This window comes from Jaculus jaculus, chromosome Y (assembly GCF_020740685.1).
Source record: "Jaculus jaculus isolate mJacJac1 chromosome Y, mJacJac1.mat.Y.cur, whole genome shotgun sequence".
NCBI classification, from domain to species: domain Eukaryota; kingdom Metazoa; phylum Chordata; class Mammalia; order Rodentia; family Dipodidae; genus Jaculus; species Jaculus jaculus.
In genome coordinates, this window is record NC_059126.1 from 199,924 (window position 1) to 227,403 (window position 27,480).

The window sequence follows — 27,480 nt, forward strand, 5'->3', positions numbered from 1 at the left end:
TGCAAACTCACTCCAGTAATGTGTGCCCCCTTGAGCATCCGCTATCATGGTTCCTGGGGAATCAAGTCTCCAACCGGAGTCCTTAGATTTCATAGGCAAGCGCTGAACAGCTAAGCAATGTCGTCAGCGCCAGCCCATTAGATTTTTATGTTGATAACAAAAGAAATAAAAATCAAAAAGCATGATAAAATTAAGTGTGCAAAAATAATGATGTGGGGTACAGCAAAATAGAGCTAAAACTTGATACAACATATAAGCAGTGGTGGCTTAAAACTTAAGTATTCTACTTTGGAAGAATTAGATTATCTTCAAATTACACACTCATATTTATTTTGGAAAATATTTCCAAAGATATTTAGCACTGAAACTTAATATCTAAATACATGAATCTGGAATTTTGAGAGGAAAAATAACAGAATTATTTTAACGTTAATATAAAGTGAGATGTGCAAAGAAATTAGCAGTCCATAGAAAATGGGTTACAAAATCCAGGAGTGGTGGCACTCCTAGCACTCAGGAGGCTGGTAGGAGATCACCGTGAGTGTGAGGCCACATGAGACTACATAGTAAATTCCAGGTCACCCTGGACTAGAGTGAGACTTCATAAAAAAGGGGGGGTGGTGGTAACCATAAATCCCATAATAAGTTTCTGGAAATTGCCGAAGCATCACAGTAATTACAAATATATCTGTGCTAAAACTTCTAATTAACAGGAAAAATTGCTAGACTTTGTTTTAAAACACAAATTTGTATTATGGAAATTGCATATGGTAATTTAAAATGTGATACATCTAAAATTTAAATATAAGAATGAAAAATTATATCATCTTAACCAAGTTTAGATAAGCATATAAAGTAAAAATTTTTAAAAAATAAAAGGTCTCAATGCATATTGTGTTGTAAAACCTCTAATCCAAGAATTTGGGAGTCAAAAGCAGGAGGATCACTGTGAGTTAAGAGGCCAGTCTTGGACTACAGCGTAGGTTCCATTTCAGCCTAGCTAGAGTGCCACCCTACATCAAAAAAATCTAAAAAAGGAGCCAGGCATGGTGGTATAGGCCCTTTAATCCCAGCACTTGGCGGGCAGAAATTAGAGGATCACCGTGATTTCAAGGCCACTCAGAGATTATATAGTGAATTCTAGGTCTGCCTCATCTACAAGGAGACCCTACCTTTAAAAAAAAAAAAAAAAAATTAAAAAGGGCTATAGGGATGGCTTAGCTATTAAGGTTTTTGCCTGCAAAGCCAAAAGACCCTGGTTTGATTCCTCAGGACCCCAGTTAGCCAAATGCACAAGAGGCACATGTGTGGAGTTCATTTGCAATGGCTGAAGGCCCTAACAAGCATAGTCCCCCATGAGCCCGGCTCCTGCTCCCTCCCTCCATGCCTCCTTCCCCCCGCCCTCTTTCTGTCTTTCTCTTTCCCTTTCAAATAAATAAACAAAAATTTTAAACTCCAAGAAAGAAATATTTTAACAAATGATTCTAACTCTTTGCCATCTATGTATCTGAGAGGGTATGATTGTGTAGAATCTTTTTTTCAATATGAAAACATGTCAAAAAATTAAACAGTAGATAAAACAAAGCTTCCAGTAAGTAAGTGGGCAAACTAATTGGACAGATAGGTTCTCAAATACTGAAATACATATGGCCAATAAGAGCTGGGTGTGGAGGCACATGATTTTAATCCCAGCCCTCGGTGGCAGAGGTAGAAGGAAAACTGTGAGTTCCACATCATGCCCACACACACCAGAGCAATTTCCTCCTTCTGAGTGCAAGAGAATCAGACCTATTTAGTTGAGTCCTTCCAGAGAGGATTTTGAGGTAAGAAACAGAAGCCTGAAAAGCTCAGTTTGGGCTACAGTATCCTTCTGACCTGAGGTGAGCAAATATTCCTTGTAGGAATTGCTTATAGGAGCCACACAGAAAACATCATCTATTTAGCTGTCTCCAACCAACAGCTGGCAAGAAAATGAGATCCAGAGCTCTATAACTATAAATAGACTAATTCTGGGGAAAAAATTAAACACACTGAAGTGAAAAGTGTATCTAATTGCTCAAATGAAAATCATAGCCCTGAGCAGAAGCTTTATCTAACCTATACTCAACCTGAACACAATTAGGAGGCATCACTTAAACTGCTAAGATTATGGTTTTCTGTCACACAGCATTAAGGAAGGAATGTTATCTTAATGTTATAGGCAAACATAAGATCAGAGAAACACCAAAATGAAAATTTCTTCATAAAAACACTTATATGTGAGAGCAGGGAGCTAGGGACCTGGCTCAGCCGGTAAGAGCATTTGCTCTGCAAGTGGAAGCACCCCAGAGGGGGTCTGATGGGGCCAGGGCTGATTCTCTAGGACCCACATGAAGAGCTGGTAAAGCGCCAGGTGTGGCCAGGCATGCCTGCAACCTGAGGACTGTGGGAGCAGGGGTCAGAGAAATGCCACAGCTGACTGGTCAGCCAGTCTGAGGGAAAACCGCTGTTCCAGGCTCAGAAACTCAGTCTCAAGGAAGCCTGTGGCTGAAAGATACAGAAAGTGTCCTCTGCTTCCCACATGCACATACATAGGGCACATGTATCTGCACACATCCCCCACACACGTCTTCAGCATACACACACACGTCTACAACATACACATACTACACACATACCACACCATACACACACTACACTATACACACACCACACCCCTACCTACTCACAAACTTTTAAATATTTCTATTCATTGATTTATGTATTAATTTATTTATTTATTTGATAAACAGACACAGACAGAAAGAGGCAGATAGAAAGAAAATGGGCACATCAGGACCTAGAGCCACTACAAGCCAACTCAAGACACAGGCGCCTCCTTGTGCTTATGTGGGTCCTGAGGAATCGAGCCTCCAACTGAGGTCCTCAGCCTTTACTGGCAAGCCTTTCAGCACTAACCATCTCTCCAGCCCTCCACACACATGATTTTTAAAGACACTAATTAACTAGTAAAGCATTTGGCATGAAGCCTAGGCTGGTGCTGACTGTCAGGTATAGTCACAGCAGGCAAGTCAAACTATTTTGTGGCTGGTTATCAAGGAAGTGACAAACATTGTTTATAATAATAACAGAGTAATAAAAAAAAAAGAAAAGGGTCAGGAGGGATGGCATAGTGCTTAAGGCACTTGCCTGCAAAACCTCAAGACCCTGGTTTGATTCCTGGCAACCCAGGTAATCCAGATGTAGTTTGTGGTGCGTGTGTCTGTAGTTCCTTTGCAGTAGCTAGAGGACCTGATGTGCCCATTCTCTCTGTCTCTCTCTTCCACTCCCTCCTCTTCCCTCCCCCACCCTCATAAATAAACTCATACTAAAGAAATAAATAAAAATACTTTTAAAAAATAAAGGGAATAAAAAATTTGTTAAGGCCCACTATGTGCCAGCCAATATATGTGGATGTTCTTTCATTTAATCCTCACAATAACTGTGATATAGGATGTTTAGCTCCACTTTTACTCACTAAGAAAACTGTGCTGAGAGTTAAAATAACTGTCCATAGTCTCACAATTTCAACATGGCAGAGCAAGGATTGCCAAGGAAATCTTTCCCCAAACTCAGAGGTCCTTCTAGACTATAGTCAGGCTTACTGATTAATTGAAAGTGCCTAGAAAGCAAATGCCATTCAGGAAAGGTGAATACAAAGAGAGGAAGTGGGAAAAATCCTCTCTTCTACTCTAGGGAGTAGGAGAACACAATGTAATTTACACTTGGAATAGAAGTAACTTAAGGAAACCTGTCACAGGAATGTGTACCACAATGAATTTTGTATTTGTAAAAAAAACTATTACCTTGATTTAAAAATCAGTTTGCTCTTTACTTCCTTTCTTCTTAATGTTGGATGTTTGTCAAATCACATGATTAACCACACCAGAGCAAATAGAACTAGCAATTCAAAATATTAACTGTAGAACTTGTAGGTATCCTTACATACCATTCTGCTCTACAATAAACTATATAAATTTCAAGCCTTGTCTGTTTCTTGTCATTTTTTTCTTGAAACCTTTACAAATATTTGAGCAAATAAGTTCCATATTCCCATCAAAATATCTTTGATATTACTAATTTTCCAAATTAAAATCCAAAATAAGCAAGAGAGAGTAATTAATACAAAGGCATATCTTATGTATTAAAAAACATAAAAATAACATAGAAACTAATGAAACAAGTGCTGATGAGATCAATAAAATTCTTCATCTCAGGGACTCATTACAAAAAGGGAATAAAGTAAGAAGACAAACACCCCACTCACAAAATGGGGCAAAGAGATGAACAGGCAGTTCACAGAGGAAGAGATACAAATGGCAAACACACACTTAAGAAAATGTTCATCATCCCTAATCATCAGAGAAATGCAAAGTAAAACAAATAAGAGATTCCACCTTACCCAAATAAGGATAGCAAACATCAAAAAATCAAACGAAAATAAATGCTGGTGAGGATGTGGAAAAGCAGGAACACTCATCCACTGTTGGTGGGAATGTAGGATGGTACAACCACTTTGGAAAGCAATATAGCGACTCCTGAAAAAGCTGACTATAGAGATACCAACAGACCCAGTTATTCCCTTACTGGGTATCTACCCTAAAGCCTTCAAACCACAGGCCAGAGAAATTTGCTCAACCATGTTTGTGGCGGCTCAATTCGTAATAGCTAAGAGCTGGAATCAATCCAGATGTCCATCACTAGGAGCATGGATAACTAAGATGTGGTGTATCTACACAATGGAATTTTATACAGCAGTAAGAATAAATGACAGAAAGAAATTTGAGGGAAAATGGTTGAACCTGGAACAGATCACTCTCAGTGAACTTATTCAATCACAGAAAAATAATCACCACATAGTCTCACTCATCTACAACACCTAACCTGAATCTACCCAAGATACCTTACATACCCAGAAAGCATCTCTGGGACTAGACACTAGGAGAGATGGGGAGGGAGGGAGGGAATTGAAGGGATGGGGAACAGTAATCTAGACCCAAATGGCAATGGTACCATAAAATTCTACTTCCTATAAGGCAGACCAAATGACTGAACTTTCACCAGGTCCAAACGGGAAACACCTGAACCACAAGACACTGGAGAGGGTAGGATCAAGGCTAACATTAATCTTCCACATGTTCCCTCCCTCCGTCTCCCTTTCCCTGCCTCTCTCTTCTCTCGAACTCTTGTGTATTAGTTATCGTTTTCCTCATTTTCTTAGTGGACACTGACCTGTAACTGCCAATATCAGCATGGGGCTATCATCCACAATGAGCTTTTGATCACAGAGACTTACAAGGTTTCCTAAAAGACAGACAGATTTCTGTCAGAGTACTTGACCCACCAAAGGTTAGTGGTAATACCATACTACTGAAGACACCATATGCAGTTGACATGTAAAATGGAATGGCATGGCTGGAAGCTAGAAGAGAGTCTATCCCCAGATAGTCAGTGCGTCTAATGCCAGAAGATGCTACATGGGCGACTGGGAGAAAATGACCAATATCTGTCCAAGCAACTCATGGTCTAACCTACTTAGCAGCAAATAACCTGTTGTGATGCCCACACAAGTGCAATAGTGGCACACAGCCATGGTGGGGAACCAACTGCTCTTGATTTGGCTAACTGATCCCCTCAGTGGTATGGGGCCCATAGTTTGAGCTGGGAAACAAGTCAGAACCATATCCAAACATTAGCCCACTCTCCATATTAAGCTACCATCAATCATGGGCTGCAAGAAGGTCTATACCTATTAAATTCTCTATTAAAAAAAGTAAGGGTAATCTCATTTGTCTTGGTGCTAATTTACTCTCCGTTGGAGAATCTGCTTCTTTTCCAGATAGATGTAGATCCTAAGGAGACAGCCACCCCTTCATACCTCAAAAGGGCCCCAGCTGAAACTAAGAAAAATTGGTGAAACAAGCAAGGGTGCTGTGCTGTTTTCCTGGTGAAACGGGTACCAGCATAAGGGGGAAGGAGACCAACACAGAGAAAAATCAACTCCTACCAAATCAGAGAGCCAGAGTCTCAGAGGCCCCCAACACCACATCACTGAAGCAGACCTTAAATGAACCCAACATGGCTCAGGGAAATTTTGTGGAAGAGGGAGCAGAAAGAATGTCAGAGCCACATGTTGGGTCATGATATGCAGAGACATTTATCTTAACTGTGGACTAACTCCACAATGCATGACCCATATACCTCAACAATGAGGGGCCAAGGGAAGGGGATAGGTCATGGATGAGCCTAACAATGGAACCAAACTGACTGCATTTGCTGAATACAAAACTAATTAATAAAAAAATAAGTAAATAAAAAAAGAATGTGTAGATAGCTCAGTACTTCAAAGGGCTTGCTTAAAAATATTTCCAGCCAGAGTTTTTCAATTCCTGAGCACCCACATACATCCAGGCACAAAAGTGCTACATTTGTCTGGAGTACACTTGCAATGCAGGAGGGCCTGAAACATATGCACACAATAAATAAATAATTAATACAAAAATATATTTGAACATGAGGTAAGAAGGGAGGAAAAGAACAAAAATGTAAAAGGAGCACAGTGAAAATAAACAATAAGATGGAAGACTTCTCTTCAGTTGTATACAATTTACAGGCAGCAGTATCATGGTAGATAAAAATCAGTGAAACACAAGATCTTTCAGTTATCTCTAAGATACAAGTTTCAAATATAAAGGCAAGTTAGAGTAAATTAAGTTAAATATTTCTGCTGTGGGTACAGTAAAAGGCTGGAGGATCTGCTAATACCAAATCACTAGACTTGTTGAAAAATAGTATCAGTTGAGCAATGGAGGATTCTTATATTGGTAAAAATGTCAGTTTATCAAAATGAAACCAAAACATCAGGTGTTACACATTTATAAGTGACCTCCAAAATCCTATGTCATCAAAATATAGAATTAAGTGACAAACAGATAATTGTTGAAGATTAAAATACCTCTCAAGTTTATGCAACCAGTCACCACAAATTGGAAGGTAGAAGAAGTGAAATACTTCTTTTCAAGGGTATGTGGGAAATTCAGTGACATATGAAAAATAATGGGGATGGGGAGGTTGGAGAGAGAATGAACAAGATCCCACAAATACTTTAAAGTTATTTTAACTCTTATACCTAGTATATTCAGTACCTTAGATGAAAAGGACAACTTTAAAGAAATATTCTTTTTACTTATTTTATTTCAGGGAGATAATATGTGCACCAGAGCCTGCAGCCACTACAAACGAACTCCAGAACCATGCGCCACCTTGTACATCTGGATTATGTAGCTCCTGGGGAATCAAGTGTGGGTCCATAGACTTTGTAGGCAAGCACCTTAATTGCTAAGCCATCTATCCAGCCTCCCCCCCATCAAAGGCCTTTTTAAAAAATATTGTTTTGGGGGGGTTCGAGTTAAGGTGTCACTCTAGCACAGGCTTACCTGGAACTCACAGTCTCAGGATGGTCTTGAACATGTGGCGATCCTCCTAACTCTGCCTCCCAAGTGCTGGGATTAAAGCCATGCATTACCATGCCTGGCTAAGGACAAAATTTTGATAAAAAATATAAAATTTAAATGAAATAGCAGATTAGAATAGCTTTATGTATTAAAGAATTTGAAGTTGCTTTTAAATGTCTTTCCAAAGACAAAGATATCTGCTTAGGTGGACTTGCTAGTACGTTCCTTCCAGTGTTTGAAAAAGTGACTCCAATGTGAAACACCCCTAAAGAGGCTCCAGAGAGAGATCTTGGGCCCCTGACAGCCAATCCATGAAGGTAATTTCTCCTTACAAAGAGTAGTGTAAAAACAGAGGGTAGTGTCTGTACTAACCTTCTGAGCTTTTCTTTGCTTGAATGATGGTAAGGATTGCATTTCTGCTTCCCATTATGTGGTGATGGCACTTTTAACTGAAGTCCAATATTATTTCTCAGAGATGTAGAGCTACAAACAAATGAAAAATTTGCCGTGCATTAAAGCAGAAAATTATTAGGCAATGTCTAACACTATGCATCAATTCAACAATCAAACAAAGCTATTCTAAGTCTTTAGCTTCATATAAAGGGCCAGTAAATATCAGGTCATTTTACCTTCCACATTGGGTAGAGAATCTTTTCTTTCAAATTTCAAAAAAGGTGCTACAATCCTCATAAATTGGATGACAGTGAACAAAATTCAACAATAACTACAGTATACACTATAAAATATTATAGTTAAAATTAGGATTAAAACATTCCGAACTCATTGGTTATAATTACAACTTTCAGGCAGCACAATGACAGCAATCTGACTTGGACATTTTTGTCTTCCTGATCCTGACAAAGCACACTAAAACTGCCACTCTGTTTCCCCTGGCAGTGCAGCATGTAACAAAACATATGACATTCAACAGTTAGACAACCCACTATAAAATAGGTTATGTGATAAATGATTTTTGCCCAACTGTAAGATAATGTAAATGCTCTTACCATGCTAAAGACAATCTTTACTCAACTAGGTAGATATGTGTGTTGGATGCAGCATTTATTTTCACTTTCATCTTATCATTTATTTTATAGTGGCACTGTAAGTCAAGGAGAAAACCTCTATCTTTTCCACATAAGGAAAGTTACATTACAGGAAAAAGAACAGAGGACCTTGACATACCCTATTCTAAATGGATCAGAAAAAGATGGGTTTTTTTCCCCCTTTTACTTGAGATGTTAGTGATATTTTATGGCTCTCCTATTGTTTTTAGAACTTCTTTAGGTTTTGCATTTGTTTTTATTTTTAAAAAATGTGCAAATAACCTATTTTCTTTTTTCCAAAGCACAGTAATTTGAGTTAAAACTTTACTTTTATTTATAGTAGTAACATTCTGAGGAAAGATAAAGGTAGATTCTCAACTATTAGTAGACTGAAAAATACTTTCAACAAAGGAAAGTACCTTCCTTGTTCAAAATAGTAGAGACTGAACTATACAAATTCCACAAGTGACTGACCCAAAATTCTTCCAAACACCAGCACCCACAGCCACTATGTCCATTCCAGGTAGCCCTAGACTCTATTTAAAGCCTCCTGGAAATTAGCTTAAAATGTGGGTGGAATTCACAAAGTTTCTACAACTGTGCAATGCTAGCATGGGAAGGTCTGACCCCTGCCATGTGCTTCTGTGAGGCAGGTGTGAATGACAGTTATTAACATCCCTGAGGAAGAAAGACGTCAACAGTAAAAGATACCCTGTATACCAAGCAGCTTAACTCATTTTTAAAATATATTCCACTTATTTATTTATGAGAGAGAGATGGAAGAGAGGAAAGGGCAGATAGAAGGAAAGAGAAAATGGGTGTGCCATGGCCTCCAGCCTCTGCAAACAAACTCTAAATGCATGTGCTACCTTGTACATCTGGTATCATGTGGGTCCCCAGGAATGGAACGCAGGTTCTTAGGCTTTTCAGGCAGTCACCTTAACCACTGAGCTACCTCTCTAGCACTTAACTTATCTTAAAGGGTGGTTTTAGGTTATCAGCGATGACCTTATGTATCCTAAATGACAACAGGGAGAGTTTTGTGGCAAGTGTATTATAACTAAGGTTGGTCTTATCTATTCAAATACTGGAGGTGTAAAGTTTTTATCTGTGTTTTCTGTTTTTGTGTTTTTAACACTTGACTACCAAGGCTATTATTAAAATTTATTAGTGATAACCCAGCCTATATTAACAAGACAACTGGATCTGCTTCCCTGTTGTCAAGCATAATTCTTTCTAAGGTGCTCTCTGAATACATCTGTGATGAGCATGCATGTCCCAGCTCTGGACTTTGAAACACAGAAAATGCCACATTCATCTTCCACTACAGTCCCGTTCTATTGACACTCACTCTGAACTAGAGCCAGTATACTATCATCAGCAAGTCCTCTATATGTTGCTAATGAAAAGTGCATAGTACATACTGGTAATACAAAAAAAAAAAAAAAAAGTAATCAATCAATAGACCAGTGGAGAAATACCCTGTGTGTTCTCCATGTGGACTCTGCAAGAAAAATCCACATACTTCACACCACCCTGCATTGAAAGTTATGAAACAGTAAGATCAAACACAATAGTTCTAACAAAAGCAGTATTTCATAAATGAAAAACAGCTGATAGGTTTCTTTCAATGAAGCACAAAACTACCTGATTTAGAAAGCATAATTAAAAGACTACATACCATTTGCTCCCGGATATCCTCCTTTCAATCATATTTTAGTAACTTAGTGACAGATGTGCTCAAAATACCTTCCACTGAGTTTATTGATTTCTATTTCTATGTAAGTCTCAGGAGACAGAAAATAGGTATAAGACTTCAATCAGCAGATGCATTGTCCAATATGGCATCAGGGAAAAAAAAAAAAAAAAAAAAAAGAACCTGCAGCTGCTCATCTCTGTAGAAAAGACAAGAGAACTGGAGGAGATGTGGTGATGCTGACCAGCAGAAGGTGCTAGACAACAGGTTACCAGCTGCCAGATTTCCACTGAAGATCAGATACGAACAGATTACAAAAGAGGCCTTTGCCCATGCTTGGCCCCAACCAGGAAAATCTCTGAAACTGCAGGGACCAAGAGACAGGGTGCTTCAAGCTGAGTCATTCTGAATGCAAACTACCAGTATAAAAAGGCAGTTGTACTTAGTTTTATATCATCATAAATAGGAACAGGTACAGAATTAGGAATATTTCAAGAAAAATTTCTTCTCAGCTTTAAAAGAAAAGTTTGACAGTTGTTGACTGGGAACTGTCATGTTTACTAATCAGAGCCAGCCACACTGAGCTCAGCAACAGTGCCTACAGCCCACCCCAAGCTTGGGCCCTGGAAGTCCTCTCCCAGCCAAGTGACTGAGGCCATTAAGGTATTATCACATGGACTGTGCCCAAATGTGCCTGAAGGAGAAGGAAGCTGAAGGTGAGTGACCCTACAGGAGAAACTCAAGGAGGAGGTAGTTAGGTTCCATATCTTCAATGTTGGCAAGCTATGGGGCATGTTCTGTGACAAAACCATGGAGAAAGAACCTTCCCGATGCTCAAGAACACAGAGCTTGGGCTGGAGAGACGGCTTAGCGGTTAAGCGCTTGCCTGTGAAGCCTAAGGAACCCGGTTCAAGGCTCAATTCCCCAGGACCCACGTTAGCCAGATGCGCAAGGGGAACAACACGTCTGGAGTTCGTTTGCAGTGGCTGGAGGCTCTGGTGCACCCATTCTCTCTATCTCTGCCTCTTTCTCTCTGTCTGTCACTCTAAAATAAATAAAATAACAACAAAAAAATTTTAAAAAGAACACAGAGCTGGACTACCTGGACCTCTGGTGTTTCAAGGGACTTGGGTCTCAAGGATGTACCTTACAATTTAGTTCCCAGGGTCACCAGTTTTGTGGACATGCAAATGACCACGAAACAGCTGGTGAGTGAAGGTCTGGTGAAGCTGGCGATTCCAACTCTAGCTCCATACAGACTGAGATAATCTGCAGCCCAGACTGAGAGAATCTGCAGCAAAGCTGACTTAAACCTAAGCCAGCAGCTAAGCAGGCTATGTGGTACCTGGGCCCACAGAAACTGGTCCAGTGCTGCAGGCGTTGTGGCAACTACAGGCAAGTACAAAAAAAAAAAAAAAAAGAAAAAGAAACCTCAGCCCAAATGCTGGCCTACAATTAAAATAGTGCCATTAATAGTTAATGTTGAATGGCTCCAAATTGTGATCCTTTCAAAGACTTCTTTTTGCCTCAGATAATAGGTTCTCTGTGTAAAAGAAATGTTTCCAACTTCAGTAAAGTGTAAGTTACAACTCAAATTACATATATATTGGATATACAACTGAAATTTATGTATACATGCATTATAATAACCACAATGAGAACACTTAAGGTGTGTCTTTTAGGCAAATATCCATTATGCTACACAGTACTGCTAGATATACATTAGGTCACCAGGCAGTATTCATCCAACACATGTAAATCGCTATACCCTTAACCATCTGCTCTCCATCTGATGTCACCTTAATTCTGAGAAACTTCACAGCTAGTATTCCAAGCTGACTAAATAACTAAAACATTGAACATTAATTCCAGTAGAATTTAATTTTAAAACTTGCAGTATACTGACTTTTCATAAGACAAGTTAATTTTTTAATATATTTTACTTATTTGAAAGAGATAAAGAGGGAGGGAAAGAGACAAAGAGAGGGATAAAGAAAGACACAGAGGGCTGGAGAGATGGCTTAGCAGTTAAGCGCTTGCCTGTGAAGCCTAAGGACCCCGGTTCGAGGCTCGGTTCCCCAGGTCCTACGTTAGCCAGATGCACAAGGGGGCACACGCATCTGGAGTTCGTTTGCAGAGGCTGGAAGCCCTGGCGCGCCCATTCTCTCTCTCTCCCTCTGTCTGTCTTTCTCTCTGTGTCTGTAGCTCTCAAATAAATAAATAAATAATTAAAAAAAAAAAAAGAAAGACACAGAGAGAATGGTCACACCAGGTCTCCAACTACTGCCAATGAACTCCAGATGTGAGCATTACCTTGTGCATCTGGCTTATTGGGTCCTGGGGAATAGAACATGGTCCTTAGGCTTCACAGGGAAATGCCTTAACCATGAAGCAATCTCTCCAGTCCCAAGAGAAGATAATTTAATTATTGCTTAGGTGTTAGTAACAGGTAGAAATTGGAAACATTTGTGTGTGTATGTGTATGTATGAATGTGTGTGTATATATATGTGTGTGTGTGTGTGTGTGTGCGTGTGTGTATGTATATGTATATACACACACACATTCACATATATTGACATGTTAACATTAATTCTTTGGATCTACAAAAACCCAAGAGCAACAGAGCAACAGAGACCACATTATTGATTGGATAAGATAAATATACACAAAGAAGAAAGTACTACACAATGGAAGAACAGAACCTCTAGATTTTAGATGTTCATATAGCCACAAACTGATTAATTCCATTTTAATAACTAACATATGACAGTAGCTAAGCTGCCAGTTAAAAAAATTAACAACTTTGCTACAAAAGAAGCAAGTAAAAAAATCTGCCTTACATCATATACCATCTACTGTACACTATATCGTGCAACATATTTTTAGTCTTTGAAGATGTCAACTTTCATTTTTCAAATGAAGAACATAGCTTGTTATTACTTACACTTATTTTCTGACAATGATTAAAAACATTATATATTCTTTTATAATACATAGCATATAGTTAATTCTTAGCAAATAAAAGGTATGTGTTTGCCAATTTAAAAATGGTTTCACTGAATTTTAATGAGAATTGTTTAAAACTTTCGAAATTTATTTTTGAGTCACCCATATTTATGAAGTATTTTTTCCAGTGCTCTGCCACAATATTCATTTTCCCCACTGTCAGTGACTCAGGGAAAGCAGCATCAGCTTCATATTCTGAAATAGAACCTAAAAATCTTGTATTAAATATTGGTCCATTAAAACAAAACAAATAACATACCCAGCAGGCATGTTCATACCTTTCAAATTCTCAGGGATTATAAAACAAACAGCACATGTGCAGTTTTCTTCTTGAAAGCTCTGAAAAGGAAAAAAAAAAAAAGTGTTGTCATGATGAACCAATCATTCATTATTCAGAAAATTAGGATAAAAGAGCTTATTGGGAACTAAGCCATAGTGATCTTTAAGAACCTTCTCTTAGAATTTAAAATGGTGGCATTAATGTGGAAATTTATTAAAAGTGGCAGAGGGAAAGAGATGAGCTTCCTTTACTTTGAAGAAGAAAAAGAGGGTCTTCGCAGAAATCTCAGTAGTTACATGTGCCTGCTTGCAAAGTCTGCTGGCCTGTGTTCAATTCCCATTCTACCCAAAGGTGTCTGGTATTCACTTGCAGCACCTGCAAGATGTACTGGTGTACACACACACACACACACACACACACACACACACACAGTAATTTTATTGAAGAATAAATTAAAAGGTAGGGCTGAATAGATTTAGCAGTTAAGGCACTTACCTATAAAGCCTAAGGATCCAGGTTGAACTAGCCAGTACCCACATAAGCCACACACACAGGACCGTGCATGCATCTGGAGTTCATTCACAATGGCTGGAGGCCCTGGTGTGTTTATACTATCTGCCTCACCACTTTACCTCTATCTCTTTCTGCCTCCTCTTCCTGTTTTCCCCTCCCCACACTCACCCTTCCCCTCTTATAAATAAATAATATTTTAAAAGAATAAAAATTAAAACATTTAAAAATGAAAAGAGGGTTGGGGAGTTGGCTCAGCACTTGAGGGTTATTACTGGCAAATCCAAGTTTGACTGCCCAGTACCTACATAAAGCCAGATGCATAAACTGGTACAAGTGTCTGCAGTTTGTTTGTAGGGTACACCTATACTCACTCTTTCTGTGTCTGCCTCTCTTTGTCTTTACCTTTCCATTAAAGAAATAAAATATTTTCAACAAAGAAAAAACCTAAACTTTACCATTTTTGAATTACTGTTCACTTTATAAAAAGTGTGAAAAAGAAGAAACATCAAGAACACCACAAGGCACATATCAGTGATATCCTGATTGGGGGACGGGGTAGAGGGATGGCTTAGCAGTTAAGGCATTTGCCTGCAAAGCCAAAGGACCCAGACTCAATTCACCAGGACCGACATTAACCAGATGTACAAGGGGGTGCATGTGTCTGGAGTTTGTTTGCAGTGGCTGGAGTTCCTGGCATGCCCATTCTCTCTCTTTCTCTCATCCTCCCTCTCCTTCCTTCTGTCAAATAAATAATATATATTTTTTAAATCCAGACTGGGGAGTTGGGCATGGTAGCACACGACTTTAATCCCAGCACTTTGGAGGCAGAGAGACACGAGAATTGCCATAAGTTTGAGGGCACGTTAACATGACATAGTGAATTCCTGGGCTACAACAAAGACCCTACCTGGCAAAAACAAAAACAAAATAAAACAAAATCCAGATTGGGGGAAATTAAAGTAACATTAATAACCCGTTTAAATACTCAGATATATATCTTTGAAAAAGAGAGAGAAAGATGGAAAGAGAAAGAACATGACAATAAATAAAACATGAAAGTAAATTCAATCTTGTTTTGTATAAACAGTCTTTATTAACAAGCAGGAAAAATTGAATATTGATTAATATTTTGGTAACATCCAAGAATTATTAGTTTGCAAATATCACTGGCATTATGGCTTTTGTTGAATTCCTATCTTAGAAAATATTACTAAATAAACTACAGAGCAGAAGAAAAAAAAAAGAGTCAAATTTGAGCTGAACCAAAGCAGTAGGCTTTGCAGCCTTTAACTGCTGCACCATCTCTACAGCCTGTCTCTTTACTGTTGTGTTTGATATAAAATGATCTTTCATAGATAGTATTACTGTGAACCAAACTTTAAAGAGAATACTCATAAGTGCCTTCAAAACCATACTATTAAGTACTTAAAAATATGAGTTTAGTGGCTGCAGAGATAGTTTAGTGGTTAAGGCAAAGCCAAAGGATCCCAGATCGACTCTCCAGGTCCCATGCAAGCCAGATGCACAAGACGGCACATGCATCTGGACTTCATTTGCAGTGGCTGGAGGCCCTGGCACATCCATTCTCTCTCTCTCACTCAAATAAATAAATAAAATGTATTTTAAAACTATCAGTTTAGTATGTAATTATACATGGTTATTATTTATTACATCAAGAACTGGAAGGACTCCCATTGCATGACTTTGTATGTCTATCTAAAACTGAATATGCACATTTTTCTATATTCAAAAATTAATTATATAATCATACCTAAGGACCCATAGGGAGTTGGTTTCAGAATAATTCTCAGTGATACCAAAATTGGTGGATGCACAAGTCCTTCACTGCTCCATGGGAGACTATGGCTTGACTGTACTAGGGCAAGAGACAGCCATACTGTCTTGTCCAGTGTCCTTCACAACCAAGTGCTTGCTCTGTACTGTGAATCATGGAAGTGAAAAATAGGTGACTTCAATACAAAGTTCAAGTCATTACATATGCTGAGAAATAGCCTCAAGGAAGAATATGCAGTTCAACCAAGCTATGAGAATTTCAGCAAAGCTGGTCTCTTCTCCCCCAGTGACTACAGTTACAGATGGGCGTGAATCTAAAGCTTACCTAATTGACTTGACAGCCTCCAGCTCCTCCACAGTTAGGGCAGAAGAAACGTTCAGGAAAACCATATCGAATGCATAGCCATTCAGAAGTGCAGCTACCTTCTTCACATCCCTAATGGTGACGTGTGCTATATTTGAGAAGTACTCCTCTACTGCACCAACTGGGAAGCAAACAGTGACATCTCCAGTGAACAAGACGTCTAGTTTTCCCTAAATGAGGAGGGAGGAAGAAGAAACAGTAACAATTAGTACCTGGGCATAAAGCAAACGTCACATGTGAGAAAATAAAATGGATGGGGCCATCTGTCATCTCAGAGGCTCAAGGTCAGGAGTGAGTTGTTTCATGCCCTCATTTTGTAGGATAGTGAATGCATCTGGAAGTCAGGCTGTTTTTTCAAAAGTTGTCCTTATACTGCTGTTCTGTTGGGTTTTTCTTATGAATTTCTCTAATTCTCCTGTGCTTTTAATAATAGATAAAGATTTTTATGACCCAGTTTCCCAGTGATGCTGTCTGGCTGCAAAATGTTTCCTGTTGAGAAACCAAACTGGTGACTCTGCTTTAGTTTTTTTTTTGTTTGTTTGTTTGTTTTGGTTTGGTTTGGTTTGGTTACTTTCTTTGTTTTGGTTCTTTAAGGTAGGTTTTCACTGGAGCCTAGGCTGACTTTGAATTTTCTATGTAAGTCTCAGGGTGGCCTCAAACTCTCTTGATCCTCCTATGCTTGCCTCTTGAGTGCTGGGGATTAAAATTGTGCACCATCATGCCCGGCTTCTGTGCATTAGCTTGGTAAAACAGACAGCTAATGTTCTAAATACCTAAATCCTAAGGAAAACTCGAAGTTTTTAGAATGGAACATACGTGTTATCCAAAACCAATACCAGGAGACAAAAAGGCTCTTTATTCCATACATTTGGAGGTATTTTCAAATACAACTAGGAAACATTCAATATCCAACTTCACCTTATATTCTCTACTTTATTCCCTACGGCTAATGAGCAGAGCCTATTAAAAATGCTCAAGGGTGGAAACAATCAGTAGACAACTGGAAAGACTAGACCACAGGCAAACACCAGGGAAACTTAGATTCAGAAGCTGATGAGAGTCAAATCCAAGCAAGGAATGGAAGTGGTGGAACCACCTGTGCAGAGAAGCCAGGCTGCCAAAGAAGCAACTCTGCAGGACAGGATGTCCATGTGGGTGTCCCCATGGGCTCCTGCACCCTCAGTTTGGATACCCAAGGGCTGCAAGAAAGAGCTGGTCAGACAAGGGGCCAAAAACAGGATTTTAAAGTCAGAAGAGCTTTCCAATTTCATCTCCTTTTCTTACCATTTGTCTTTCTCTTTAAAAATAATCTCCCTTTATCATGTCTCATATCTTAATTCCATGCCTTCCCTAGAAGTAGCCACTGTCAATAGATGGCTAGCCTTGCAAACAAATTTTAAGTAAAGAATATCAGTGTAAATGGCTGGGAAGACTCAGCACTTAACGGCACCTGCTGACAAACCCTGCTAGCCTATGTTCTAGTCCTCAGTACCCAAGAAAGGAAAAAAAAAAATACAGCTAGATGCACACAATGGCACATGTGTCTGGAGTTTATTTGGAAAGGCAATATACACTGTAGTAACCATCCACATTCCTTCTTTCTCTCCTCTCCCCTTTGTCTCATTCATAGCAATAAAAATATTTTTTAAGAATTTTTTTTTTAAAGAGTATCAGGCCAGGTGTGGTGGTACACACATTTAATCCCAGCACTCCAGAGGCAGACGTAGGAGGATCATCATGAGTTCAAGGACACCCTAAGAATACACAGTGAATTCCAGGTCAGCCTGGGCTAGAGTGACACCCTACCTCAAAAAAACAAAAACAAAAAAAAATGAAATAAAAAGATTATCAGTACAATACCCACATATGGCTTTTATTAAGAAATGCAACATTACATTTTAAAGTCATTCTTAACTTAACATATACTTTAATAATTCCTTCCAAATTATGATTCACTAAGAAAATTCTATTTCCCAGGAGGTTATAGAGTATTTTCTTGTTTTTATGTGTGATGTGTTATGTGTATGTACATGTGTGTGCAGATGTACATGTCCCATATGTACACAGAAGGAGGTTAAACAGAATTTGGGGTGTTCTCCTCTATGCTCTTTCATAGTTTCCTTGAGACAGGGTCCCGCACTGAGTTTTCCCAGTCAGCAAGCCCCAGAGCCTTTCTGGAATCAGCCCCCAAACAATACTAGGGTAGCAGGCATGTGTGTCCACACTCAGCTTTTGACATGATGCTAGGAAAAACTCCAAGCCTTCATGCTTGCACATCAAATGTTCTTACTCACTGATCTATTTCCCCAGGCCCCAGACACACATTTGCTATCACTTGTTGGGATCTAGGGTGGGCATGCTCAACTATCATCTTGATCCTAACTCCTGATTTCTAAAAATTTATCACACTATTCTAATATAATGCTGGGTTTTGATGTCACTGTAACAATGAAATGAAATGCTTTTCCCATATAAAACTTTATGCAAATAAGCATCTATCCTAAAATGAAAACATTAAGATCAAAAAGTTTCTTACTTGTGTTTCTAGTTAGATATTGCCAAATTTTCTACAAAATCTACCAAAATGTATATTTTACAACCTTTAGTTTAAATAAGCACTCATTTCCCCAAATTCTCAGTAAGGCTGAACATTCCTAAACTTTTAAAATTTTCTGCCAATGTTGAGAACAAAAATTAACCCCCAAACTTAATTGTCTTTTTGAGACATTTTTCTAAGTAATTTAGCTTTCTCTTTATATTATAGTAATTTGCATTTCTCTTTACTGCACATTAGATTAAGAATGCATGTTTCTTTTATTATGCACCTTTCTATTTGAGGTTTCTCGTTTTCTTTTTGCACTGCCAGAGGTTGCATAATCTCTTAATGAACTACTCTTTTTCAAGTCTGTCCTTAAGTCTAAGATCTCTTGTCACTCAAAGGTGTTTACTATTTAGTACTAAGTCTATTGTTACTCACAGGGGTTTACTATTTAGTACTAAGATCTCCTGTCACTCATAAGTGTTTAGTAGTTAGTACAAAGTCTACTGCTTTCTTGATGACAGGGGCACACTGTCTTACTTTCAAATCTATCTCTGTCATACTAAAGTATGTTTTGATAGTTTATTCTAGTATTTTTCATGGTTTTAGTTTTTGCAATTAGCTTCTCATCCCTTCTAAAATTAACTGGTGATTAGCATGAAACAGAGGTGTGACTTTGTCATGTCTGTGTGTGCATGCATTAAGTGTATGTGTGAGGTGTGGCCTGTGTGTTTGGTGTGTGTGATGTATGCACATGTGTGTGAAGATGCACACCTCTATCCATGCACAGGCCAGAAGAGAATGTCAATGTCCTCTTATTGCTCAGCCTCAAAATGACATGCAGTCTCTCCCTAAGATCATCAATTGGCCACAAGGATTCTTTGTCCCCTCTCCACACAAACAGCCAGTGGACTGTCATTAAAAACTTGCATGGCCACACTCAGCTTTTCAATGTGGGCTGTGGGGAGTCACCCTGGAGGTCTCCAGCCTGAAAGGCCCTCACGATTAAGGGGCAAGTGTTCTTAACTGCTGTGCCATATCCCCACCCCTAACTTCATCTTTTACAAATGTACAGCTCATGGACCCAGCAGCATTCTTTGACAAAATAGATTTCTTACTGTCTTCAAATGCATTTTGAACATGACCATGTCTTAAAGAAATAACTTTTTATTTAAGTGAGAAAAAGTTCAGTACAGAGAGAAAGCCGGGAGTGGTGGCACACGCCTTTACTCCCAGCATTCGGGAAGCAGAGGTAGGAGAATTGCCATGAGTTCAGGCCACTGTGAGACTACAGAGTTAATTCCAGGTCAGCCTGGACCAAAGTGAGACCCTACCTCGAAAAAACAAACAAAAAAAAAAAAAAAAAGAGAGAGAGAGAAAGACAGAAAGAGAGAGAAAAAAAAGCAAGAAAGAGAAAGAATGGGTGCACAACAGTGTTCAGCCACTGTTAACAATCTCCAGATGCATGTAACAACTTGGACATATATGGCTTATGTGGGGCCTGGGGAAGTGAACCTGGGTCCTTTGGCCTTTCAGACAAATGGCTTAACTGCTAGGCCATCTCTCCAGCTTGTGATCATGCTTTATGAAATTCATGTGACCCTATTTATGATTAATACTGCACTGTTTAGTTATTGGATATTTATATGTGTTTTGGTATTGGTAGACTTTTTATTTTCCTTCTTCATATTCAATTTTGTTTTCGTTTTCCCATATTTCTCTTCTGAAAGAATTTCAGCATAATTTATCCATCCATCAATGTGGGGAAGACCTGGTAGAACAGTTCTCATCATGGTGAAAAGGAAGCCCAGTGGAGTGACAAGCAGCAGGCTGGGTAATATACAGTACCTGAGTGTATATCCCTGGATAAGATACAGTCTCTGAGTGTACAGCCCTGGATGAGATACAGTCCCTGAGTGTACAGCCCTGGATAAGATACAGTCCCTGAGTGTACAGCCCTGGATGAGATATAGTCCCTGAGTGTACAGCCCTGGATAACATACAGTCCCTGAGTGTACAGCCCTGGATAAGATACAGTCCCTGAGTGTACAGCCCTGGATGAGATATAGTCCCTGAGTATACAGCCCTGGATAAGATACAGTCCCTGAGTGTACAGCCCTGGATAAGATACAGTCCCTGAGTGTACAGCCCTGGATAAGATACAGTCCCTGAGTATACAGCCCTGGATAAGATACAGTCCCTGAGTGTACAGCCCTGGATAAGATACAGTCCCTGAGTGTACAGCCCTGGATAACATACAGTCCCTGAATGTACAGACCTGGATGAGATACAGTCCCTGAGTGTACAGCCATGGATGAGATATAGTCCCTGAGTGTACAGCCCTGGATAAGATACAGTCCCTGAGTATACAGCCCTGGATAACATACAGTCCCTGAGTGTACAGCCCTGGATAAGATACAGTCCCTGAGTGTACAGCCCTGGATGAGATATAGTCCCTGAGTATACAGCCCTGGATAAGATACAGTCCCTGAGTGTACAGCCCTGGATAAGATACAGTCCCTGAGTGTACAGCCCTGGATAAGATACAGTCCCTGAGTATACAGCCCTGGATAAGATACAGTCCCTGAGTGTACAGCCCTGGATAAGATACAGTCCCTGAGTGTACAGCCCTGGATAACATACAGTCCCTGAATGTACAGACCTGGATGAGATACAGTCCCTGAGTGTACAGCCATGGATGAGATATAGTCCCTGAGTGTACAGCCCTGGATAAGATACAGTCCCTGAGTATACAGCCCTGGATAACATACAGTCCCTGAGTGTACAGCCCTGGATAAGATACAGTCCCTGAGTGTACAGCCCTGGATAACATACAGTCCCTGAGTGTACAGCCCTGGATAAGATAGAGTCCCTGAGTGTACCGACCTGGATGAGATACAGTCCCTGAGTGTACAGCCCTGGATAACATACAGTCCCTGAATGTACAGACCTGGATGAGATACAGTCCCTGAGTGTACAGCCCTGGATAACATACAGTCCCTGAGTGTACAGCCCTGGATAAGATACAGTCCCTGAGTGTACAGCCCTGGATAACATACAGTCCTTGAGTGTACAGCCCTGGATAAGATACGTGGATGAGATACAGTCCCTGAGTATACACCAGTAGGTAACATACTTCCTCCCTCCACATTCCACCCCCTGTTGATAATCTGCTCATGTTCTGAATCCATACATGGGTGAAATCTTCCTCAGAGCACAGCACTCATGATCTTGTAGCCTCTGAGCCCAATTCCAGGATACATGAAGAGGTCTGCTGTACTAGACCTGGGCATTTCCCAATCCAATCAAGTTGACAATTACTCATGATTATTCATGATATTCCTCATCCGTTATTTCCTAAAGCTGAACAATTAGAGGTCACTGACATACAGCCCTCTCAAGTGTGAAAAGGGTAATGACCAAAGGGACAACACTTTTACATTGTGAAGGTGGACAATGTCCACAGAGACTATTGTGTAGGAAACACTCCCAATGAGTGAGTGTGGTCAATGGCTAAAGGGGACTACAGTCATAAAATCGAGTTCCTAGGGTTTTTAACAATCTGGACTTTGTTTTTGACATAGGAATATGAGTAATTAATGACATTACAGCTATTAATAAAATTAACTAGCTAATATTGTGAAATGCTTGTGCAAAATACTTAACATGTTATCATTTGTGAAATTTTTTTCTTTCTTCCATGTCTTGTTAGGCTGGTCAAATTATCCTTTATCCATCCTGCTTCATTTGCAATGCTATTGGAGGTAAATCCCCTACTTCTATTCATTGAGGGTTTGGCTGTCTTAATGTTCCATTTTGAATTGATCTTAGATTTACAGAAGAGGTAGTGTGGAGAATTCTCATAAACCATTCAGCTTTTCTATTAACATCTTGCCTCTCATGGTGCCTTTATCAAAACTAAAGAAACTTAATTTCTTTTTACCAGTTACTTAAAGCTATGAGAAATTATTATCAGCACAGTATTATTAAATTATATACTTTCCTTGGGTTTCACTTACCTTATTCCACTCATGTCATTTTACTGTTGTATATTCCATCACGATTATTATTAGGGGACTCTGTTTGGAGAGGCCTTGCAAGTTGCTGTACTTGCAAAGACACAGAAAAGGCTCACTGTGGGCCTCAAAAATATCAGGAGGCCAAACCCACCATTGCTGTGGCACTAGATAATGAGATATTTTATTCAGAATTCCATTTTGTGCAGCTTAGCCTAATCCTGCACCAAAAATACTGTTCATTTGAGCCTGAATTAGGTTCCCTTGTCTTGATATTAGCTAAAACATGTTAAATGGCCAACTTCAGAATAATAAGTAGTTTGAAGAAGCTTATTTTAAAAGGACAAGTAGATTAAGCAGGCAGAGCCTTCTGAAAGGTAACAAAACGCCCCTCAGCACAATAGGTGATCCTTTCCTATTTGTCCAGTAAGATCTGTGCACAGCAACAACAGCTGTTCTTGCTTTCTAGGGTGGGCAAGTTGTGTCTATGCTGGGAATGCTGGGGCGTGTAACCAACCTTTTCTTTTTGGCTTTGTTTTGAGACAATCTTGCTCTATAGTCCACACAGGCCTTGAGCTGGTTGCAGACCCGCAGCAGCCTCCCACGAGCTGGGATTACAAGCATGAGCCATCACGCACCAGCTCTTTACAGGACTCTCACCTGATCTAGAACAGTTCTGGACTCCATTTTGACCTTTACTTGGGGGATGCTCAACTGGCATTTTTTTGTTGTATTTGTTTTTGTATGTTTCTTTCTTTGTTTTTGTTTTGGGAGTTAAAGCGTCACTCTATACCAGGCTGACCTGGAATCTCTATGTAGCTTCAACTAAAGAGGAATCCTCCTTCCTTTGTGCCCCAGGCCTTTATTTTCATTTCAGATTTGTTCCGAGACAGGGTTTCACCCTGATCCCCATCAGGTCTGGAACATCAGGCAGCAATGCCCGCCACCAGCCTTCCACGAACTGGGATTACAAGTCTCCACGCACTAGCTTTCCACTTATAGCAAGCGCGAGCTCACTTCCTGCAGTCACATCAAACCTCATCAAGGCAATTATCATATTCGCGATTCAGAGACCTGTCCCTGTCTGCAGGCACTGCGCAGCCTCAGGCCCAGGGCCCTTGCCAGCGTCCCTCCTCGGGGCAGCCCTCCACGTGCAAAGAGGGCTGGGAGCTCGGCATCAATGATCAGAGCCCCAAGGTCCTGTCCCCGTGGTTAAGCTTTCTAGGCTGCGGGGCCTCCTGGCGGTCTTCACCGAGAGCCCAGGAAGCCCAGGCCCTGGTGCGCGCCCTCCGCAGCGCCATGACCCGAGGCCGGCCCCACGTGGAAGCCCGGCCCCTCCAAGAGCGCTGCCTGGGCCCGAGGTGATGTCGGACCCCACCTCTCTGCAGCAGACCCGGCTGCCTCCCCTTCCTTCCCCGCCTACCTGGTGGGAGATCTGGCCGAGCTCCCGGCTGCTGACAGAAGCCGCCATGGCACAGACGAAAGCGCAGCCTCCCTGGCGCCAGGCAGGGCCACGTGGTGTCCCGCGGCTCTGCACACCGCGCTTAGCGGTGGCCATGTCCCCCCAACATGTGCCATGGAGTCATAGGACAATGCCATTGACCAAGGAGCCTATCCAGTTATCTACTGATTGTTTCCACCCTTTTAGTAGGCTCTGGTCATTAGCCTGAGGGAATAAAACAGAGAAAATAAGGTGAAGTTGGAAACTGAATGTTTCCCAATTGCACTTGCATTTATGTATGTGTACCTCTGGGGGAAATAAACTATCCCCAAATCATTTTTAAAAACAAGTGATAGCATTTGGGAAATACTCAAGATCTCAGCCTTGGAATTTGGCTGTAGTCTAGGGAAAAGTCAGCATTATTTGTTTTCCTTTGGGGTTCCATTTTGAGAAACATTCATTGGGAAACACTTCTTTGGTGGCGCTGGATATGAGAACCAACCTGAGCTTATTGATTTGTGCAGGACGTGGCAGAATGTGAATGAGAAGCCTAGATTAACACCAGTGTCAAATCCACAGAACACCATTGATCACAAGTCCCTGTGCAGCTCTGCAATTAGGCTTTCACTAGCAGGCCTGGAGTTTGGGTGGTTATGGAATCCTTGCTAATAGGGAACTCTGGGACATTCCAACTCTAATGTTAAGCTTGCAAGTCATTCGGGCATAATGGGTCCTGTTACTTTTACCTTTTCATTACTGGGCTAATCACCCAACCAGAAGCAGTTTATGGGAAGAAAGGGATTATTTCAGGCTTTCAGAATTCAGGGCAGCACTGTTATGGTGGGAAAAGCTTCAGCATCCACAGCAGATAGAGACATACAGATAGACAGAGACAGACGCCAACCCCAGCTAGCACCCATGGCTATAAGTCATGCTCGCTGCACATGCAGTAGGGCAGGACTAAAGATCCACCCCCAGTGACACACCTCCTCTAGCAGGGTTCTGCCTGCTGGAGTCTTAAGTAGCAAGCTTAGACTTTATTTCAGAAATACCTGAGTCTCTCGAGGAAATAAATTCAGACCACCCCAGATCCATTTATATACACATCTGACCTATTTCTATGTCAGTGTAATCAACTTGTATAATTTTTCTAAAAGGAGCATAAGAATCTAATTTCTAAACGTGATGATTTTTAAATTTTCTAATTTGATTTTGACTTGCAAGTTTATTTTATGTCTGTAAAGTATTTTTATTTCAACTAGACTACCCAGGAATTTTTTTTCTCTTTTGATAAGTGTTGGTTTGTTCCATTTTCCTTTTCTCCTGCCTTGGTGGGTCCTTGAATTCCCAATTTGTCCAGTCACTATTCCCCCTACACCAGTGCTGTGCAGTGATGTGCCTTTCTTATTTCCATATGCAGAAAGGCTGTTCAGTCGTAGCTTCTCTCCCACATGTATACTTCCTTGTAGAAACTATATAATCCTTCCTGCTTTTCTTCTAATCCAGTCTGTTAGAATTCAAAGCTTGAACTCAATTAGATGAATGACACATTTTAGTAAAATTCCTGCTTATCAACCCATCCCAATAAAGGCAGAGACAGGATGGTCTTTCTAAAATGAACATAGAATCATGTCACTCTCAAGCTTAATACAGCATCCCTTTGCCACTTTTCACCCCTCACAACACAGACACACCCATTTTGAGGTGTAGTATAGGCTGTTCTGAACTCTTGGGTTTTCTGTGCCTCCTTCCCATCTGGGAGTACAGATGTGTGCCATAATGCCCATCCCCTTTTACCCCTAACAATTAAAGCACAAAATTTTGGCCTAAAAGACTCAGAGGCCACCTGCTACAGCTAGATCATTCTGGACTGGTTTAGGGTGTTCAAGTTACCCTGATATCTGCTGCTCAGGTAGAAGTCTATTTCAGGAGCTGCTGCTTGCGCCTGAATATATTCTTGTCTGCTCCCACCCTCCCCATTACACCACCTTGTCTGTGACTGGGTCCCAGCCAGGTGGGGAGGCCTGTCTGCTGGGTAGTCTCTGCTGAGGCTGCAGAAAAGGTCAGCCCCTGTGTGTGCTCCCATGCACCCTATGGCCTTCACTTATGGCTCTGCACACATTTTCAGCCACTTAATTATCTTCAGTGACCTGTTTAATGTCTGTCCTCCCAAGAAACTGTTAGCTTCATGAGAACGGGGACCTTGGCAATCTGCTTGCCACTGTGTCCCCAGAATCAAACCCAAAGTCCAGCCTCTGGGAGGTTATTAACATACATACCTCATACTAATTATATAGGTGAACTCTACCTTCTGCAAGTTTTGCGTCCCAGATGCAACTAATTGCATAGTTGAAATATTTGAAAAATATTTTAACAAAATTACATCATTTGAAAATATGTATTATTCATTATTCAAGAGAGAGAAAGAAGTGCTGGAGAGGAGATTAAAAGAGAGAGAATGGGTGCACCAGGGCCTCTAGCCACTGCAAAGGAAGTCCAGATGGATGTGCCACTTCATCTGTCTGGCTTATGTGGGTACCAAAGAATCAAATCTGGGTCCTTTTGCTTTGTAGGCAAGCATCTTAACCACTAAGCCAACTCTCCAGTCTCCAAATTGCATGTTTACTGTACATGTGCAGACTTTTCTTGTTATTTTTATATAAGTAATGTAGGACAGTAACAATTTACATAATGACATTGCAATATTGTAAAAGAAAGTTCATAAACAACTTAAAAAGGATTTGAAGTATACAGGAGGATGATGTAGGTTCTGGGCAAATACAGCACCATTTGCAGTGAAGGACTTGGGGATCCACTAATTTTGGCATCACTGAGAGATAGTCTGAACCCAACTACCTATGGGTACCTTGGTATAATTCTATATTTAATTTTCAATTATAGTATAATGTGCATATTCAGTTTTAGATAGATTTACAACCTCACGCAGTCAGAGTCCTTCCAGTTCTCGATCTCTTATCTTCTCTAATGGTTCCTGTTGCTCCCTTTTAGAACTTGGGTGACTGAAGACCCTGCTCTGGTGGTAAAGCTCATCAACAACTTCCTTGACATGCTGGACGTAGTGATGGGGCTCATTGAGCACTTGGATTTGGAGGCAGGAGCACTACCAGGATGAGGAGTTAGGAACCTAAATCGTAGCAAGACATGACAGAGGCAATTCATGTGTCATTTTATCATCAGTTTATTGTTTGCCATGTATTTTTCACTCTGTTGGTCCAGAGTCCTTTGTTCATGTCTGTGTGCTTAATTGTTTTGTATCTGAGAAAATAAAACAAACACTTGTTGTAGTTTGAT